At 44.6% G+C, this 20,371-nt stretch overlaps 1 pseudogene; it reads left to right on the top strand.

The window, feature by feature from the left end:
* The first annotated feature begins 1,555 nt into the window (after nucleotides 1-1,555).
* Nucleotides 1,556-20,101, top strand: LOC118399492 (metal regulatory transcription factor 1-like; annotated as a pseudogene).
* The last annotated feature ends 270 nt before the right edge of the window (nucleotides 20,102-20,371 follow it).

Raw genomic sequence — 20,371 nt, 5'->3', positions numbered from 1 at the left:
CCGATATGACCCAAAGTGAGAACTATAATATCACCACAGAGCCTACCCCTACAGCTACTGCAAGATCCACAATGGGAGACATGACTGTAAATGCTGCTTTAACCAGAAAGAAGGTACTAGATATTTCTTGCAAATGAATGCAAAATGCTGGCAATTTGGCAGAAATGTCAACTTTTCAACATACATTATAATTTGCTTTCCTTCACAGATAAGGTCTTGTAAAATATTTAGCTGTATCGGCATAACGTGCTACAAACATGTGAAGGTCATGGAGGAGTTGTGTGAGGAGGGTATGGACTTCTGTGAGGTAAGAAGAGACCCATTCCTTCTAACAAATGTCTTTACGATGCAATGTCAACTCAATTGGCTTGGTTATCAACATGTCAGTTCATCTGGATCTAAACTATTCATGGATGAAGTGTTGTTTTTGTTAATTATGATGATTCTTCCAGTCCTGATGGTTATGATCACAATGATGATATTGATGATGATAAGTACAACTTATACACCATCCCACAGCTCAAGAAAGCCTCAAGCCAGGTCACCTGGAATACATACGTGGCAGTGTGGAGTGCTGGATGCGCCAGAGACTGCAGACAGAACACTAAGTGTGGTCCCTTCAGCTCGTACCAATGCCACAATGAGTGTTGTGTGGCTGGGTCTGTCTCCTGTCTCAGACTGGATGGTTCTCTCAACATGCCTGTCAACTCTGCCTGCTGTGGCCTGGGGAGTCTCTCCCTCCTGGCTCTGAGTGTAACCTCTCTACTGGACAATCTACTCAACACGCGCTAATCTACTAACCTTCCTGTGACATTAGACTCACTTTAGAATGCAGAGGGTTTAGTATGGATCGACTACATTCATATTTCAGTTTTGTCATATCCACTGCTTGGGCGTCATTAGTTCTTTCATGTTTTCTTCATCTGTGAATGCAAGCTCTTGTGAAAATAAAACTGTTTTCCAGCTTTATGTTGTTCTTAAATACCACATCCCAACCTCTAGCGGATCCAGTCATGGGTTTGAGTGGGCTGTTCTTCTGTGGGTGTTACTGCCTGGGATACATAGGCCTAGAATGAACCCGCTATGGACCAATTACTGTTAAAAATGATTTCAACTCAGACAATTAGACTCATACCTCAACTATGTTACGCCTCAACCATGTTGATCATTATATTTCTCGGATTCTCATCAAGATTGTATCACTGTCAGGTTCACAAAAAAAGGTATTTCCGATGGTGTGCAGTGTGTTCAGCAATAATTAATCTTCACAAGATGGCGCTATAGCACAGTTATATCCAGGAGCTATAGCGTATACATGTATCTGCCAAAACAATAGAAACGGTTGAGTAAATAAGGGATACAAAGTATGTTGAAAGCAGGTGCGATTCCCGAGTTAATTCATCAATTAACATCCCATCTTACTTTGGGTCATGTATAAATTACTGGGCAGGCCATTATTTTGTCTACAATGGCTATGCTACCGGCCATAGGATGACAATGCCCACATCCACAGGGCACGAGTAGTCACTGAATGGTTGATGAGCATGAAACCGATGTAAACCATACGCCATGACCGTCTCAGTCATCAGGTCTCAACCTCTTGCCACCGTGCATTGAAATTGCTCTGGCTCGTGGTGGCCCATGTTGGTGTTTCCTTTATTTTGTCAGTTACCGGTCGTTTACTTCACTGAGGGAGGGAGACGGTTCACGGTTGAGTCTGGGCGGAAAGAGGAAGCTGGTTAAATAGGCTGCTAGGGTGACTACGATGTAGCAACACTGTAACGACGGAGGAATCGATTTTGAAACAGAATTAACAAAGCGGAAGACATGTTATAAAGACAAACGACCTTGTAGTTATTGTTGACTGCATTTCCGTGGTGAACTTTCAAAACTGAGTAGCTAGGGATTGTTATTGAAACGTGGAATCATTTCTGTGCTGCGTCCTGCTGAATGGGTGCTTCTTAGTACCAACAAGTAAAATAGTTTTGATGATAGCCTAAACTCGCTGAGGAATGCCGAGATTGTAGTTGACTTTGTATTAGGTTACTGTCGTTTCAAACCGTTTAACCAATAGTCCGTTAATCTCAACCAAATTAAATGCATTTGTAGCTGCTGTCGTGAAAGCCTACTCTTACTTGATACATTTTCTAACATTCTACTTCTCATTTCAATTGCAACCCAGTGAGTGTGTCACCTTTGTTACCATGTATGAGGATGAATGAGACCGTGCTCTTTGTCGAGGAAGAAGAGGCGGACAAGACAAATCAGTAGGTTGAAGAGGACAATGTCTCCAGGAAGATGGTTTCTGTCGACTGGGACCAATGGGACAAGCTACTGCTGCCCTCTACACTGGACTCTGGTGTGCACAGTCTGGACACAGTGTATGACAGAACCACTGTGATGATTGAACAAGACCCAGTGGGTTCTAGAACTGACAATAAAGAGGAGGAAGAGGACATGATGATGTACCTACATGAGGGATGTGAGACGGAGGGCCGTGGAGGTCTGGAAGACCACTGGCAGGCCATGTCACAGGGGTACATCCACCACACCATCTCCCAGGACCAGATCCAGTTCACCATCAACCCTGGTTCCACACCCATGCCACGGCACATCCAGGGGGCCACCATCACACTGCACTCTGAGTGCCCAGATACCCACCACAGCGAGGTAAGCCTTGATATCCAAAGACCTGAAGACTTGTGTTAGCTAATTGAGCTAATGCCTGGGTTTTGGCCCAGTGGGCTAACCCCTGGTTCAACCCCAGTCAGTCACATAAGCCTGTTTTGATATCTGAGCATGTTCTGTATTTATTTGGATATGTTGTCAGGAAAACTCACTCCTGGTATTCTGGTTGTGAGGAGGAGAGGCATCATTGCTCATTCATATACAGGGCATTTGCAAAGTATTCAGACCCTTTGACTTTTTCCGAATGTTGTTACGTTACAGCATTATTCTTTTTTCTCTCTTTTTTTATCCACCCTTAATCTACACAATATCCCATAATGACAGAGCAAATACTGTTTTTTATCAATTTTAGCAAGGGTATAAAAAATAAATAACGGAAATTACATTCACGTAAGTATTCAGACCCTTTACTCAGTACTTTTTTGAAGCACCTTTGGCAGAGATTACAGTATTGAGTGTTCTTGCGTATGATGCTACAAGCTTGGCTGCTCTGGAGCAGGTTTTCATCAATGATCTCCCTATACTTTCCTCCGTTCATCTTTCCCTCACTCCTGACTAGTCTCTTAGTCCTTGCCGGTGAAAAACATCCCCACAGAATGATGCTGCCACTACCATGATCACCGTAGGGATGGTGCCAGGTTTCCTCCAGATGTGTCGCTTGGCATTCATGCCAAAGAGTTCAATCTTGGTTTCATCAGACCAGAGAATCTTGTTTCTCATGGTCTGAGAGTCTTTAGGTGCCTTTTGGCAAACTCCAAGCGGGCTGTCACGTGCCTTTTACTGAGGAGTGGCTTCTGTCTGTCCACTCTACCATAAAGGCCTGATTGGTGGAGTGCTGCATAGATGGTTGTCCTTCTGGAAGGTTCTCCCATCTCCACAGAGGAACTCTGGAGCTCTGTCAGAGTGACCAAGGCCCTTCTCCCCCGATTGCTCAACTTAGCCGGGCGGCCAGCTCTAGGAAAATACTTGGTGGTACCAAACTTCTTCCATTTAAGAATGATGGAGGCCACCATGTTCTTGGGGACCTTCAATGCTGCAGAAGTGTTTTGGTACCCTCCCCAAATCTGTGCTTCGACACAATCCTGCCTCGGAGCTCTACGGACAATTCCTTCAACCTCATGGCTTGGTTTTTGCTCTAACATGCACTGTCAACTATGGGACCTTATATAGACAAGTTTGTGCCTCTCCAAATCATGTCCAATCAATTGAATTTACCACAGGTGAACTAAAATCAAGTTTTAGAAACATCTCAAGGATGATCAATGGAAACAGAATGCACCTGAGCTCAATTTAGATTCTCATAGCAAAGGGTCTGAATACTTATGTAAATAAGTTATTTCTATTTTTGAAATTTTGAAATAAATTAGCAACATTTTATAAAAACATTTTTTGCTTTGTCATTATGAGATATTTTGTGTAGATTGATATCGATTTGTATTTATTTAACCCATTTTAGAATAAGGCTGTAATGTAACAAAGTGGAAAAAGGGAAGGGTCTGAATACTTTCATAATGTACTGTATATTTTCTAACGTACCGGTCATGATGTCCTGAAGGATGTTACAAGGTTATAGATAGGCAGAGATCCATTTTGTAGTCTTCTTTGAAATTACACTGAGTCGAGAGTGTAGGCCTCAACCCTTCTGGCAAACATGACATGGGGTTGGTCAGGCTTACACGTGATGATCATATCATATGATGTGTATTCTCAGTCTGTGAATAACTGAGACCGACCCTTTTCAGCATATCACATATACACTCTTAGAAAAAAGGGTATGAAAAAGGGTTCTTCGGCTGTCCCCATATGAGAATACTTTTTGGTTCCAGGTAAACCCTTTTGTGGAAAGGGTCGTTCATGGATCCCAAAAGGGTTCTACCTGGAACCAAAAAGGGCAATTCAAAGGGTTCTCCTATGCGGACAGCCAAAGCACCATTTTACTTTCTATATAGCTCCGTTCTAAGAGTGTATAACATGTGGAAGGGAGTAAGACGTCCCTGAGGTCATTCATTCACATCATCATCACAGAGAAAATAAACCGTGCTAGGTTAGCAGCAGCAGAACCATATTGTGTGAAGGTGACAAGCCAACTGTTATGATGAAGTCAGTGAGTGAGAGGAAGAGACAGGAGAGGAGATTGGTTTGGGGTGGTGAAATTGGGCCAGCCCGAGAGCTAGCTGTGAAGCTTCTGTTTTCTCTCATCATCATCAGCCTCTCTCCCATCCAGAACCACAGAGTCATTATAGTCAAGGTCTCTGAAGATGTAAAGATGAGATGATAATTCTCATGCTTTACAGCCTCTTGGTTCTCTTTCTGTGAAGGTAATTAGATCTCATTCATAAATGTGCACTTCAATCTTCTCATAGAAACCAATACAGTTGATTCATTTCCAGACTTGATGTATAGTAATGTTTGTGAAGTGTTACATACCGGTACTAAAAACACTTCATACATGTTAAACTTATGTTTATGCATATGGTGGTTTTCCATCTTGATGACATAGTTTACGACCACAACTCTCTGCCTGTCTGTTCTGCAGGTGAAGCGTTACCAGTGTCTATACGAGGACTGTACTCGTACCTACAGCACAGCAGGGAACCTGCGGACCCACCAAAAGAGACACAGAGGAGAATACACTTTTGTCTGCAACCAGTTGGGCTGTGACAAGGCCTTCCTCACCTCCTACAGTCTGAAGATCCACGTCCGCGTTCACACCAAGGAGAAGCCCTTCGAGTGTGACCAACAGGGCTGTGAGAAGGCCTACAACACACTGTACAGGTAAGGGTTAGACCAGTGTTTTCCCTACCATTGACTAGGTGGGGCAGATACCACAACCTAGCAGTTTTCTCCGCCACATCTATTTAGTTCATATATTATTTACAGGCCCACTGGCACTAAAATTGTCAACTGAAGGAACCGCAGCCAAATTATTGTAGCGGGTTGGCTTCCTGCCATGACGTGTCACGTGATGATGTTTCATCAGTCATGAGTTGGGCACTCTTCTGACCCCCTGACCTCAAAGTTAATTTACACAGCTTAGTGGCCTTTGGTATGCTGACCCCAAGTCAAGCCACAACTCACAGTGACTGTATGTTGGTGTGTTGATCTGCAAACATCAGCCGTGTTTGTTTCTCTCTGTTGTGTTTGTGTTGATGTGCAGGCTGAAAGCACACCAGAGACTGCACACAGGGAACACGTTTAACTGTGAGTCGGACGGATGCACCAAGTACTTCACCACTCTGAGTGACCTGAGGAAACACATCCGGACACACTCCAAGGAGAGGCCCTTCAGGTGAGCTCACAATGAATGGCTGAAGTATGCAGTGGGTTGAAAGGACTAACTAATTCATGAAAAAATGAATGCTTGCACAAATGAATACATGAGCACGGTTACATGCACGCAATAATGTGATTATTGTAGATAGTCGGGTTAATATAATAGTTTGATTGAAAAGTTACATCCATTGCAAGAAAAACGATTTCCCTACATGGACACATCTGAAATTAGGCTACCGATGGGACTTTTGATAAATGCTGAAAATCGTCAATCAAAATAAATGTTCTACCACAGGAGTGACCATGTTATTTTTGAGAAGACTATTAGATTCTGAGTTCGGACATATAAAGTTTGTATGTAAAAACTATTTATAAGATGCATACTTTCAGTTTTTCCTAACTTTTTCCCCCCGTCAATCGCACATAGCAAATAAACCACTGGAACATTGATTAAGCTGTTTACATTCCTAATAATTCTAAAGATTGCTCAGAAAACCAGGTGTTTTCATCGGCATATGCTTACTTTGATTATGACCGATTTAAGATAGGCAGAGTCAGGTGTTTACATGACTAATGTCATGCTCTATCAGATATGAAGGTAAGACCCAGATGCAGACCACGTAGAATAAACAAGACTTTAATATTCCAACAGTGGCAGGCAATAGACAGGTCAAGGCAGGCAGGGGTCAGTAAACCAGGGCAACGGTATCGGGCGGCAGGCACGCTCAGGGTAAGGCAGAGTGGTCAGGCAGGCGGGCTCGGAGTCAGGACTGGCAAAGGGCGAGAAAAGAGAGACTGGAAAAAGCAGGAGCTGAGACACAAAACGCTGGTTGACTTGAACAAACAAGACAAACTGGCAACAGACACAGAGAACACAGGTATAAATACACAGGATAATGGGGAAGATGGGTGACACCTGGAGGGGGCTGGAGACAAGCACAAAGACAGGTGAAAGAGATCAGGGTGTGACAATACTCAGCCATAATCGGTTTAATGTTGCATTATTAGTGTGCATGTAAACGTACTCAATGAATGAACATAACTCAACTTAGTGTTGTTTTCTCACCAGGTGTGACCATCCTGGCTGTTACAAGGCGTTCACCTCTAGTGACCATCTCCAAACACACATCCTGGGACAAATAGGTGAAGGTGGCGTGGTGATACACAGCTAACTCCTTGTCTTTTTTAAAATGAAACTAGGGGGAGTTGAAAACCCCTTTTTTCCGGAGTTGGAGATAAAACAATACGCTCTAGCACGTCGTTCTTTCCTCCCCGCTACGTTTTATTGAGTGCTCTTAATGGGGTATGGCTTCCTTAGCTGAGTCAGATTCTCAAGACAGGTGTGTGTTGAAAACATCCAAGTTTATTTCAGCCCAGTAGATAGGCCTCAGCACTGCTCAGCTCCCCAGCTTCTTATTGGCCCATTTATTCTCGCAACGCCCTGTCAGCGAATCCTGATGAGCCTATTTATCCACCTCCAACAGAGTGCTGAGATCACACACACATACACTCATACACACACATACATAAAACACTCCCAAAGATCCAAACCCAGTCCATCTAGCACTCCAGACAGGCTCAAACAAACACTCATATATTTGTAGGATTTCAAAATACTTTTTGAACCCAGGTCTGATTGCTGTTGTTGTTGTGGAGCTATTAATACTGCTGCTGTTGTTGTGGTGGAGATATTAATACTGCTGCTGTTGTGGTGGAGCTATTAATACTGCTGCTGTTGTGGTGGAGCTATTAATACTGCTGCTGTTGTTGTGGTGGAGCTATTAATACTGCTGTTGTTGTGGTGGAGCTATTAACACTGCTGCTGCTGTTGTGGTGGAGCTATTAATACTGCTGCTGTTGTTGTGGTGGAGCTATTAATACTGCTGTTGTTGTGGTGGTGGAGCTATTAATACTGCTGCTGTTGTGGTAGAGCTATTAATACTGCTGCTGTTGTGGTGGAGCTATTAATACTGTTGTTGTTGTGGTGGTGGAGCTATTAACACTGCTGCTGTTGTGGAGCTATTAATACTGCTGCTGTTGTGCAGCTATTAATACTGCTGTTGTTGTGGAGCTATTAATACTGCTGCTGTTGTGGAGCTATTAATACTGCTGCTGTTGTGCAGCTATTAATACTGCTGTTGTTGTGGAGCTATTAATACTGCTGTTGTTGTGGAGCTATTAATACTGCTGTTGTTGTGGAGCTATTAATACTGCTGTTGTTGTGGAGCTATTAATACTGCTGTTGTGGTGGAGCTATTAATACTGCTGTTGTTGTGGATGTGGAGCTATTAATGCTGTTGTTGTGGTGGTGGAGCTATTAATACTGCTGTTGTTGTGGTGGAGCTATTAATGCTGTTGTGGTGGAACTATTAATACTGCTGCTGTTGTGGTGGAGCTATTAATACTGCTGTTGTTGTGGAGCTATTAATACTGCTGTTGTTGTGGAGCTATTAATACTGCTGTTGTTGTGGAGCTATTAATACTGCTGTTGTGGTGGAGCTATTAATACTGCTGTTGTTGTGGATGTGGAGCTATTAATGCTGTTGTTGTGGTGGTGGAGCTATTAATACTGCTGTTGTTGTGGTGGAGCTATTAATGCTGTTGTGGTGGAGCTATTAATACTGCTGCTGTTGTGGTGGAGATATTAATGCTGTTGTGGTGGAGCTATTAATGCTGTTGTGGTGGAGCTATTAATACTGCTGCTGTTGTGGTGGAGCTATTAATACTGCTGCTGCTGTTGTGATGGTGGAGCTATTAATACTGCTGCTGTTGCGGTGGAGCTATCAATACTGCTGCTGTTGTTGCGGTGGAGCTATCAATACTGCTGCTGATGTGGTGGTGGAGCTATTAGTACTGCTGCTGTTGTGGTGGTGGAGCTATTAGTACTGCTGCTGTTGTGGTGGAGATATTAATGCTGTTGTGGTGGAGATATTAATGCTGTTGTGGTGGAGCTATTAATACTGCTGCTGTTGTGGTGGTGGAGCTATTAATACTGCTGCTGTTGTGGTGGTGGAGCTATTAATACTGCTGCTGTTGTGGTGGTGGAGCTATTAATACTGCTGTTGTTGTGGTGGTGGAGCTATTAATACTGCTGCTGTTGTGGTGGAGCTATTAATACTGCTGCTGTTGTTGTGGAGCTATTAATACTACTGCTGCTGTTGTGGTGGAGCTATTAATACTACTGCTGCTGTTGTTGTGGTGGAGCTATTAATACTGCTGCTGTTGTTGTGGAGCTATTAATACTACTGCTGCTGTTGTTGTGGTGGAGCTATTAACACTGCTGCTGTTGTTGTGGAGCTATTAATACTACTGCTGCTGTTGTTGTGGTGGAGCTATTAACACTGCTGCTGCTGTTGTTGTGGTGGAGCTATTAATACTACTGCTGCTGTTGTTGTGGTGGAGCTATTAATACTGCTGTTGTTGTGGTGGAGCTATTAATACTGCTGCTGCTGTTATTGTGGTGGAGCTATTACTACTGCTGCTGCTGTTGTTGTGGTGGAGCTATTAATACTGCTGTTGTTGTGGTGGAGCTATTAATACTGCTGTTGTTGTGGTGGAGCTATTAATACTGCTGCTGTTGTTGTGGTGGAGTTATTAATACTGCTGCTGTTGTTGTGGTGGAGCTATTAATACTGCTGCTGTTGTTGTGGTGGAGCTATTAATACTGCTGCTGTTGTTGTGGTGGAGCTATTAATACTGCTGCTGTTGTTGTGGTGGAGCTATTAATACTGCTGCTGTTGTTGTGGTGGAGCTATTAATACTGCTGCTGTTGTTGTGGTGGAGCTATTAATACTGCTGCTGTTGTTGTGGTGGAGCTATTAATACTGCTGTTGTTGTTGTGGTGGAGCTATTAATACTGCTGTTGTTGTTGTGGTGGAGCTATCAATACTGCTGCTGTTGTTGTGGTGGATCTATTAATACTACTGCTGCTGTTGTTGTGGTGGAGCTATTAATACTGCTGCTGTTGTTGTGGAGCTATTAATACTACTGCTGCTGTTGTTGTGGTGGAGCTATTAACACTGCTGCTGTTGTTGTGGAGCTATTAATACTACTGCTGCTGTTGTTGTGGTGGAGCTATTAATACTACTGCTGCTGTTGTTGTGGTGGAGCTATTAATACTACTGCTGCTGTTGTTGTGGTGGAGCTATTAATACTGCTGTTGTTGTGGTGGAGCTATTAATACTGCTGCTGCTGTTATTGTGGTGGAGCTATTACTACTGCTGCTGCTGTTGTTGTGGTGGAGCTATTAATACTGCTGTTGTTGTGGTGGAGCTATTAATACTGCTGTTGTTGTGGTGGAGCTATTAATACTGCTGCTGTTGTTGTGGTGGAGCTATTAATACTGCTGCTGTTGTTGTGGTGGAGCTATTAATACTGCTGTTGTTGTGGTGGAGCTATTAATACTGCTGCTGTTGTTGTGGTGGAGCTATTAATACTGCTGCTGTTGTTGTGGTGGAGCTATTAATACTGCTGCTGTTGTTGTGGTGGAGCTATTAATACTGCTGTTGTTGTGGTGGAGCTATTAATACTGCTGCTGTTGTTGTGGTGGAGCTATTAATACTGCTGCTGTTGTTGTGGTGGAGCTATTAATACTGCTGTTGTTGTTGTGGTGGAGCTATTAATACTGCTGTTGTTGTTGTGGTGGAGCTATCAATACTGCTGCTGTTGTTGTGGTGGAGCTATTAATACTGCTGCTGTTGTTGTGGTGGAGCTATTAATACTGCTGCTGTTGTTGTGGTGGAGCTATTAATACTACTGCTGCTGTTGTTGTGGTGGAGCTATTAATACTACTGCTGCTGTTGTTGTGGTGGAGCTATTAATACTGCTGTTGTTGTGGTGGAGCTATTAATACTGCTGCTGCTGTTATTGTGGTGGAGCTATTACTACTGCTGCTGCTGTTGTTGTGGTGGAGCTATTAATACTGCTGTTGTTGTGGTGGAGCTATTAATACTGCTGCTGTTGTTGTGGTGGAGCTATTAATACTGCTGCTGTTGTTGTGGTGGAGCTATTAATACTGCTGCTGTTGTTGTGGTGGAGCTATTAATACTACTGCTGCTGTTGTTGTGGTGGAGCTATTAATACTACTGCTGCTGTTGTTGTGGTGGAGCTATTAATACTGCTGTTGTTGTGGTGGACCTATTAATACTGCTGCTGCTGTTATTGTGGTGGAGCTATTACTACTGCTGCTGCTGTTGTTGTGGTGGTGCTATTACTACTGCTGCTGCTGTTGTTGTGGTGGAGCTATTAATACTGCTGTTGTTGTTGTGGTGGAGCTATTAATACTGCTGCTGTTGTTGTGGTGGAGCTATTAATACTGCTGCTGTTGTTGTGGTGGAGCTATTAATACTGCTGCTGTTGTTGTGGTGGAGCTATTAATACTGCTGCTGTTGTTGTGGTGGAGCTATTAATACTGCTGCTGTTGTTGTGGTGGAGCTATTAATACTGCTGCTGTTGTTGTGGTGGAGCTATTAATACTGCTGCTGTTGTTGTGGTGGAGCTATTAATACTGCTGCTGTTGTTGTGGTGGAGCTATTAATACTGCTGTTGTTGTTGTGGTGGAGCTATTAATACTGCTGTTGTTGTTGTGGTGGAGCTATCAATACTGCTGCTGTTGTTGTGGTGGAGCTATTAATACTGCTGTTGTTGTGGTGGAGCTATTAATACTGCTGTTGTTGTGGTGGAGCTATTAATACTGCTGCTGTTGTTGTGGTGGAGCTATTAATACTGCTGCTGTTGTTGTGGTGGAGCTATTAATACTGCTGCTGTTGTTGTGGTGGAGCTATTAATACTGCTGCTGTTGTTGTGGTGGAGCTATTAATACTGCTGCTGTTGTTGTGGTGGAGCTATTAATACTGCTGCTGTTGTTGTGGTGGAGCTATTAATACTGCTGTTGTTGTGGTGGAGCTATTAATACTGCTGCTGTTGTTGTGGTGGAGCTATTAATACTGCTGCTGTTGTTGTGGTGGAGCTATTAATACTGCTGCTGTTGTTGTGGTGGAGCTATTAATACTGCTGCTGTTGTTGTGGTGGAGCTATTAATACTGCTGCTGTTGTTGTGGTGGAGCTATTAATACTGCTGCTGTTGTGGTGGAGCTATTAATACTGCTGCTGTTGTTGTGGTGGAGCTATTAATACTGCTGCTGTTGTTGTGGTGGAGCTATTAATACTGCTGCTGTTGTTGTGGTGGAGCTATTAATACTGCTGCTGTTGTTGTGGTGGAGCTATTAATACTGCTGTTGTTGTTGTGGTGGAGCTATCAATACTGCTGTTGTTGTTGTGGTGGAGCTATCAATACTGCTGCTGTTGTTGTGGTGGAGCTATCAATACTGCTGCTGTTGTTGTGGTGGAGCTATTAATACTGCTGCTGTTGTTGTGGTGGAGCTATTAATACTGCTGCTGTTGTTGTGGTGGAGCTATTAATACTGCTGCTGTTGTTGTGGTGGAGCAATTAATACTGCTGCTGTTGTTGTGGTGGAGCTATTAATACTGCTGCTGTTGTTGTGGTGGAGCTATTAATACTGCTGCTGTTGTTGTGGTGGAGCTATTAATACTGCTGCTGTTGTGGTGGTGGAGCTATCAATACTGCTGCTGTTGTTGTGGTGGAGCTATTAATACTGCTGTTGTTGTGGTGGAGCTATTAATACTGCTGCTGTTGTTGTGGTGGAGCTATTAATACTGCTGCTGTTGTTGTGGTGGAGCTATTAATACTGCTGTTGTTGTGGTGGAGCTATTAATACTGCTGCTGTTGTTGTGGTGGAGCTATTAATACTGCTGTTGTTGTGGTGGAGCTATCAATCCTGCTGCTGCAGGTTCCTCTGGGGCCCAGTTCCACACACACACATTCTAACTATAACACTGTAATTTGTCTTTCTAGCCTGTTCCTCTGATACCAGAGAACCCAACAAACTCTTCCTCCCTCTGAGGAGATATGAGTCTCAGATGGGGTTTAGATCCATTACATGTGATCTGTGAATGCAAGTCACATTGATGTCAGAGGCTGAGGAAACATTATCTGCCTGCTTTTTGGGTTTGCTTCCCAGTGGGAGTTTCCATATGTATCCTGCAGAACTGCTTGTGTCTGTAGCCAGGACTTTTCTCAGTGTGTGTATGTGTGCCTGTTTCTCAAACAACACTAGTGGCTTGAACCTCCTTGCCCTTTCATCCCCCCCAAAAAACACATGCCTCAAGGCACTAAAGGCTACATCAGCATAAACTCCTGTTATTAATGATCATTGTCGTTATGCATGGACTTGGATATTGCTGAGCGTATTTCTTTATCCTGCCCCTTCACCCATAAGGCAAAGAGTTGTGGACTCAAATTACCTTTCTTTCTCCAAGCCAGGACTATATCTCAATTTCTTATGGGTTGTAGCAATAGAGTTGGCTGCTGTATAAGAGAGACCTATAAAAGTAATATCTGTGTGTGTGTGTGTTCTTTCTTCTAGGTGAGCCACCCCTCCTTCAGGTGGACACAGATGGTGATAACTCCCTAAGCTCCTCCAACAGTCCGAGGGACAACATCAAAGGTCACGACCCTGGACCGTCAGTTGACATAATTCACAGCCACTCCCTCTCAGACGTGAGTCCTCCCACCATGTGACTGAAAATGGCACTTAATCATTATGTTTTGACAATGACATATTGCATCTGTTTCTGTCTCGCACGGTATGTGTTAAGACTTACTGGTCAAATATCCATGCAATCAATAGATTTTCTCTGTATTTTTCTGTCTTTTAAGTCTGTTCTCAATATGCTGTGCTCTCTAATCATCTCTTATAATGAATCAATAATCATGTTTTGAAACACAGGATTTGAATCCTCATTCCCCATGTCTCAGTGATATGAGCCTGATTTCCACTGCTTCCCAGCTCCGAGAAAGTAATGTAAGTCATTTTGTAACTCTTTTTTTCTCCAAATGTTCAATTTCGCACACTGTCTGAATAAACATCCATGTCTTAAAGACATACACTCACCGGCCAGTTTATTAGGTACACGACTCCGTTCACGAAAAAGGATAGCTCCTACAGAAAATGAGTCACATGGCCGTGGCTTGCTATATAAAGCAGGCAGACAGGCATCAAGGCATTCAGTTACTGTTTGATTGAACATTAGAATGGGCAAAACAAGTGACCAAAGCGACTTTGATGGTCGGTGCCAGACGCGCCTGATCCAGTATCTCAGAACTGACTGCCACCCTGGGCTTTTCAAGCACAACAATGTCTAGGGTTGATCGAGAATGATGTGGCAAACAAAAACATCCAGTCAGTGGCAGTCCTGTGGTTACAGAGAATGATGTGGCAAACAAAAACATCCAGTCAGTGGCAGTCCTGTGGTTACCGAGAATGATGTGGCAAACAAAAACATCCAGTCAGTGGCAGTCCTGTGGTTACCGAGAATGATGTGGCAAACAAAAACATCCAGTCAGTGGCAGTCCTGTGGTTACCGAGAATGATGTGGCAAACAAAAACATCCAGTCAGTGGCAGTCCTGTGGTTACAGAGAATGATGTGGCAAACAAAAACATCCAGTCAGTGGCAGTCCTGTGGTTACAGAGAATGATGTGGCAAACAAAAACATCCAGTCAGTGGCAGTCCTGTGGTTACCGAGAATGATGTGGCAAACAAAAACATCCAGTCAGTGGCAGTCCTGTGGTTACCGAGAATGATGTGGCAAACAAAAACATCCAGTCAGTGGCAGTCCTGTGGTTACAGAGAATGATGTGGCAAACAAAAACATCCAGTCAGTGGCAGTCCTGTGGTTACAGAGAATGATGTGGCAATCAAAAACATCCAGTCAGTGGCAGTCCTGTGGTTACCGAGAATGATGTGGCAATCAAAAACATCCAGTCAGTGGCAGTCCTGTGGTTACCGAGAATGATGTGGCAAACAAAAACATCCAGTCAGTGGCAGTCCTGTGGTTACAGAGAATGATGTGGCAATCAAAAACATCCAGTCAGTGGCAGTCCTGTGGTTACCGAGAATGATGTGGCAAACAAAAACATCCAGTCAGTGGCAGTCCTGTGGTTACCGAGAATGATGTGGCAAACAAAAACATCCAGTCAGTGGCAGTCCTGTGGTTACAGAGAATGATGTGGCAATCAAAAACATCCAGTCAGTGGCAGTCCTGTGGTTACCGAGAATGATGTGGCAAACAAAAACATCCAGTCAGTGGCAGTCCTGTGGTTACAGAGAATGATGTGGCAAACAAAAACATCCAGTCAGTGGCAGTCCTGTGGTTACCGAGAATGATGTGGCAAACAAAAACATCCAGTCAGTGGCAGTCCTGTGGTTACCGAGAATGATGTGGCAATCAAAAACATCCAGTCAGTGGCAGTCCTGTGGTTACAGAGAATGATGTGGCAATCAAAAACATCCAGTCAGTGGCAGTCCTGTGGTTACCGAGAATGATGTGGCAATCAAAAACATCCAGTCAGTGGCAGTCCTGTGGTTACAGAGAATGATGTGGCAATCAAAAACATCCAGTCAGTGGCAGTCCTGTGGTTACCGAGAATGATGTGGCAAACAAAAAACAGTCCAGTCGAGAATGATGTGGCAAACAAAAACATCCAGTCCTGTCCTGGTTACCGAGAATGATGTGGAATGATGTGGCGAGAATGATGTGGCAAACAAAAACATCCAGTCAGTGGCAGTCCTGTGGTTACCGAGAATGATGTGGCAATCAAAAACATCCAGTCAGTGGCAGTCCTGTGGTTACAGAGAATGATGTGGCAATCAAAAACATCCAGTCAGTGGCAGTCCTGTGGTTACCGAGAATGATGTGGCAATCAAAAACATCCAGTCAGTGGCAGTCCTGTGGGCGAAAACAGTTTGTTGATGAGAGAGATCGAGTGGAGAATGGCAAGAATCGTACAAGCTAAGAGGCGGGCCACAAATATGCAAATAACGGCGCAGTACAACAGTGGTGTGCATAACGGCATCTTGGAACGCACTACTCGTTGATCCTTCTCCTATCAGCTAAAAACAAGAAGAAGCTGCTCTAGAGGGCATGTGATCACCAACACTGGAGTATTGAGGAGTGGATTAACATTGTCTGGAACATGACAGTTTACTAGCGTGACCTGTTTAGTCCACACACCTCCGCCCAAATAGAACGTCTTTGGGATGAGAGAACGGGCTGTTGGCAGCATGAATGTACCACTGCCCAATCTGCAGCAACTGCGTAATGCCATTGTGTCAGCATGGACCAACATTCCTGTGTAATATTTCTGACGCCTTGTAGAATGCCCCCCAAAAAATCATTCTGGAGGAAAGGGGGGTCCAACCCGATACTAGATAGGTGTACCTAATAAACTGACTGGTGAGTATATATACACTATACAGTTATCCCTTTGCTATTGGCTATATAGACACTATTAGAGACTACAGTCATGTCCCAGGGCTAATTGTATATACATGTATAATTTGTGCATACTGTATGGTAATTGTAATAGATGGTAACTAAGACGTGCTGTATATGTTTAGCTTGTTAGACTAACGTTTCTCTGCTGCTGTCTTGTCCCTGTGGCAGTCTGATGCCCTGGACCTGGTGTTTGAGTTGCTGTTTCAAGACAAGACCCAGACACAGGGTGAGTACTGTACCATGTTGTGGTGAACACCACCAGTGCTTTGTGGTCTAAATGCCTTGTCTCCTGTTAAGCCCTTAAAAACATTTTATCTGTCCCCTATCTTATCCAGATGTGTCATCGGTGGCAATGCCCTCGTATAGTTTGGAGAACCCATCTCTAACCGTGGTGCTTTCAGAAGCATCTCACCCTTTCATTTCTACCTGTCCTGAACCCTCTGACTCTACCCCTAGTGAACCAAATCAAATCAAATCAAATGTATTTATATAGCCCTTCGTACATCAGCTGATATCTCAAAGTGCTGTACAGAAACCCAGCCTAAAACCCCAAACAGCAAACAATGCAGGTGTAAAAGCACGGTGGCTAGGAAAAACTCCCTAGAAAGGCCAAAACCTAGGAAGAAACCTAGAGAGGAACCGGGCTATGTGGGGTGGCCAGTCCTCTTCTGGCTGTGCCGGGTAGAGATTATAACAGAACATGACCAAGATGTTCAAATGTTCATAAATGACCAGCATGGTCGAATAATAATAAGGCAGAACAGTTGAAACTGGAGCAGCAGCACAGTCAGGTGGACTGGGGACAGCAAGGAGCCATCATGTCAGGTAGTCCTGGGGCACGGTCCTAGGGCTCAGGTCCTCCGAGAGAGAGAAAGAAAGAGAGAATTAGTGAGAGCATATGTGGGGTGGCCAGTCCTCTTCTGGCTGTGCCGGGTGGAGATATAACAGAACGTGGCCAAGATGTTCAAATGTTCATAAATGACCAGCATGGTTGAATAATAGTAAGGCAGAACAGTTGAAACTGGAGCAGCAGCATCCTGTACCCCTCACCTCTGGGTGTATCCCGAGTGAACCCCGTCCTGTACCCCAGCCCACCGCTCTCCTCACCCCTGGGTGCACCCCTGGTGAACCCTGTCCAGTTCCTGTTTCTCCCATGATCAGTGATACACCTAAACATGAGGTGATTCCAGAACAGCCATCCAATCAGAGCCTACTACAACAGCTAGCCTCATCCCTCCATTCCCAACCAGGCTCCACCCAGAGCGTACTATCACAGCCAACCACCACCCTCCATTCCCAACCAGGCCAAACCCAGAGCGTACTACTACACCCAGCTGCCATGTCCTCCATCTATTCTCAACCAGGCCCACACGCTCCTCCCTCCAGGCCCCACTTAACACCCCTCTCCCTGGAGTACTCTACTCCTCCTACGGTCCCTGCCCACAGTACCATCCAGCCCATCACCTTGTCCACTCAGAACCTCCAGTGGCTGTTGAACAGTATCAATGACCCGAGGCAGCAGGACATGCAGACACAGCTATCCGTGAGTCATCATTAACAACTTACTAATAGGTTGTTATTATAATTATAACAAGTCAGGTCCATTATAAGTTATAAGCAGATAATACGTTTTTCTATTAGATGTTGGTCTAATAATACAACATTCTTACATGTTTTTATCTGACAGTTTTTTATGATTTAATCATTTGTTGTCATATGATATTTGTGTCATTATTCTAGATGCTTTATTGAAACCTCCTAACCTGGAGGGTAGTAAAGCCAGCTAATTAGAATATGGAGATAGCCGCAGTCCAATGATTTGGTTTTTTAATTAAAATATGGAGAGGGTCGTCCAATCATTGGCCTTTTTATTAGGATGTGGAGAGGGACTATCCAATCATTGGCCTGCTGGATCTCATCCAGTCCAACTGTTAATTGACTTTCAGTTGTTTTAATGAAACTTTTCCTCTGTTTAGCCACGAGGCATTGACATTCTGTTAATTATATGCTGAACATGCTCTCTTCTCTTGTTCTGTTGTATTTCAGCAACAACACAGTGGCTCGACACTAGAGAAGCTCTATTTCACCACAGAAATACCAATGGGAGGGAACACAGGTAATTTATGGAGATTCATCTTTTGCTTCATTATATTTACCGACATATGAATTTAGGTGTGGTTTTTACACGTATTCTACATGTTGATCATTTCAATGTATTTGGTCGCTAAACATTAGCAGTTGCAGAGCTGTAGATATTGTAATGCTAGCAACAAGACCGTATCTGTGAGGTTGTTGTACTGTACAATTTGTATGGATATATTGACTTTTAAAAAGATGATTTGACATGCAATTTGTCTTGTCTGCTAGGGACAGCTCTGCAGCAGATAGGCCTGAGTCTGCCTGTCATCGTAATTAGACAGGGAGAGTCATGCCAGTGTCGGTGCCCCTGCAGAGACGGCAGCGCAGCATCAGACACAGAGAAACAGACTGGTGCCCAGTTCCTTCAGTCCCAGGACCTTACAACCAAGGACCCACACCCCCAGCCCCAGGACCCACCACCCCAGCCCCTCAGCTCCAGGACCCACCACCCCAGCCCCTCAGCTCCAGGACCCACCACCCCAGCCCCCCAGCTCCAGGACCCCCACCCCACCCCAGCCCCCCAGCCCCAGGACCCACCACCCCAGCCCCCTCAGCCCCAGGACCCACCACCCCAGCCCCCTCAGCCCCAGGACCCACCACCCCAGCCCCCTCAGCTCCAGGACCCACCACCCCAGCCCCTCAGCCCCAGGACCCAGCCCCCTCAGCTCCAGGACCCACCACCCCAGCCCCCTCAGCCCCAGGACCCACCACCCCAGCCCCCTCAGCCCCAGGACCCACCACCCCAGCCCCTCAGCCCCAGGACCCACCACCCCAGCCCCCTCAGCTCCAGGACCCACCACCCCAGCCCCTCAGCTCCAGGACCCACCACCCCAGCCCCTCAGCCCCAGGACCCAGCCCCTCAGCTCCAGGACCCACCACCCCAGCCCCCTCAGCCCCAGGACCCACCACCCCAGCCCCCTCAGCCCCAGGACCCACCACCCCAGCCTACTCCACCATAGCATCCTCAACCTCCACCTGTACATCCCCCATGAAAATTCAAGTCAACATTTTATTACTGGAGAAACTGTTCCTGTTCCTTATCCAACTGAGGTGTCTCTATGCACTGTGCTGTGTACTTAACTCTTTCTGTTGTTAATACCTAGTTCAAGATCAGGTCTCCATACCCTGTCCCCATAACCCATAATCAATAGAAACCCAAACTACTCCGGACTGGTTGCTGAGGGTAGAAAGAAATCATGTGCTGCATTTCAGTGTGGATCAGGTCAATTCTGGTAGCAGACTAGCGGCCTATTATGAATTGGGCTTGAACAGTGGCTGGCTGCTGAAGGTAGTGTGGAAAATGGTTGACTAGAGCACAAATCCTCTGTAGCAGCATTCCTCTTTACATCCAGTCCCACTGGAAACATGAAAGGTGACATTTATTTTTGATGGCGCAGAAAGGTAAAGCACTGTTAAAACAGACTATCACTCCCCAAGCAGTACTTAACATTGCATTTTTTGCCAAATGTGTGTGGAATGCAAATTGTTGTGGCATCGCGTGCGTCATGTATCCGTACCGTTTCTGCCCCTGAACAGGCAGTTAACCCACTGTTCCCAGGCCGTCATTGAAAATAAGAATGTGTTCTTAACTGACTTGCCTGGTTAAATAAAGGTAATAATAATAAAAATAATGGGAGATGTAAGTAGCAAATGCTGCTCTAACAATGCAGTGCAGTACATTTAGACACTAGCAAACTAACCTGGCAATGCACAAATATTAGTGTTTTCTTCAACATTTTCTTCAATGTTCACAATATAAGTGTTTTTAACATGTCATTTTTTATGTTATGTCATCATCTGTAACTGTTTTACTTACTGACATGATGACCAGATGGACAGGTTAGCTGAGGGGTCTGCATCAGGCTCCCTGTGGAGGAGCTCTGAAGAGTAACTATTTTACTTACTGACATGAT

Source organism: Oncorhynchus keta, chromosome 20 (genome assembly GCF_023373465.1).
Source record: "Oncorhynchus keta strain PuntledgeMale-10-30-2019 chromosome 20, Oket_V2, whole genome shotgun sequence".
In the NCBI taxonomy this organism is placed as follows: domain Eukaryota; kingdom Metazoa; phylum Chordata; class Actinopteri; order Salmoniformes; family Salmonidae; genus Oncorhynchus; species Oncorhynchus keta.
Note: the sequence above shows the minus strand (reverse complement) of the source record. Positions and strands in the feature narration are given on the sequence as shown.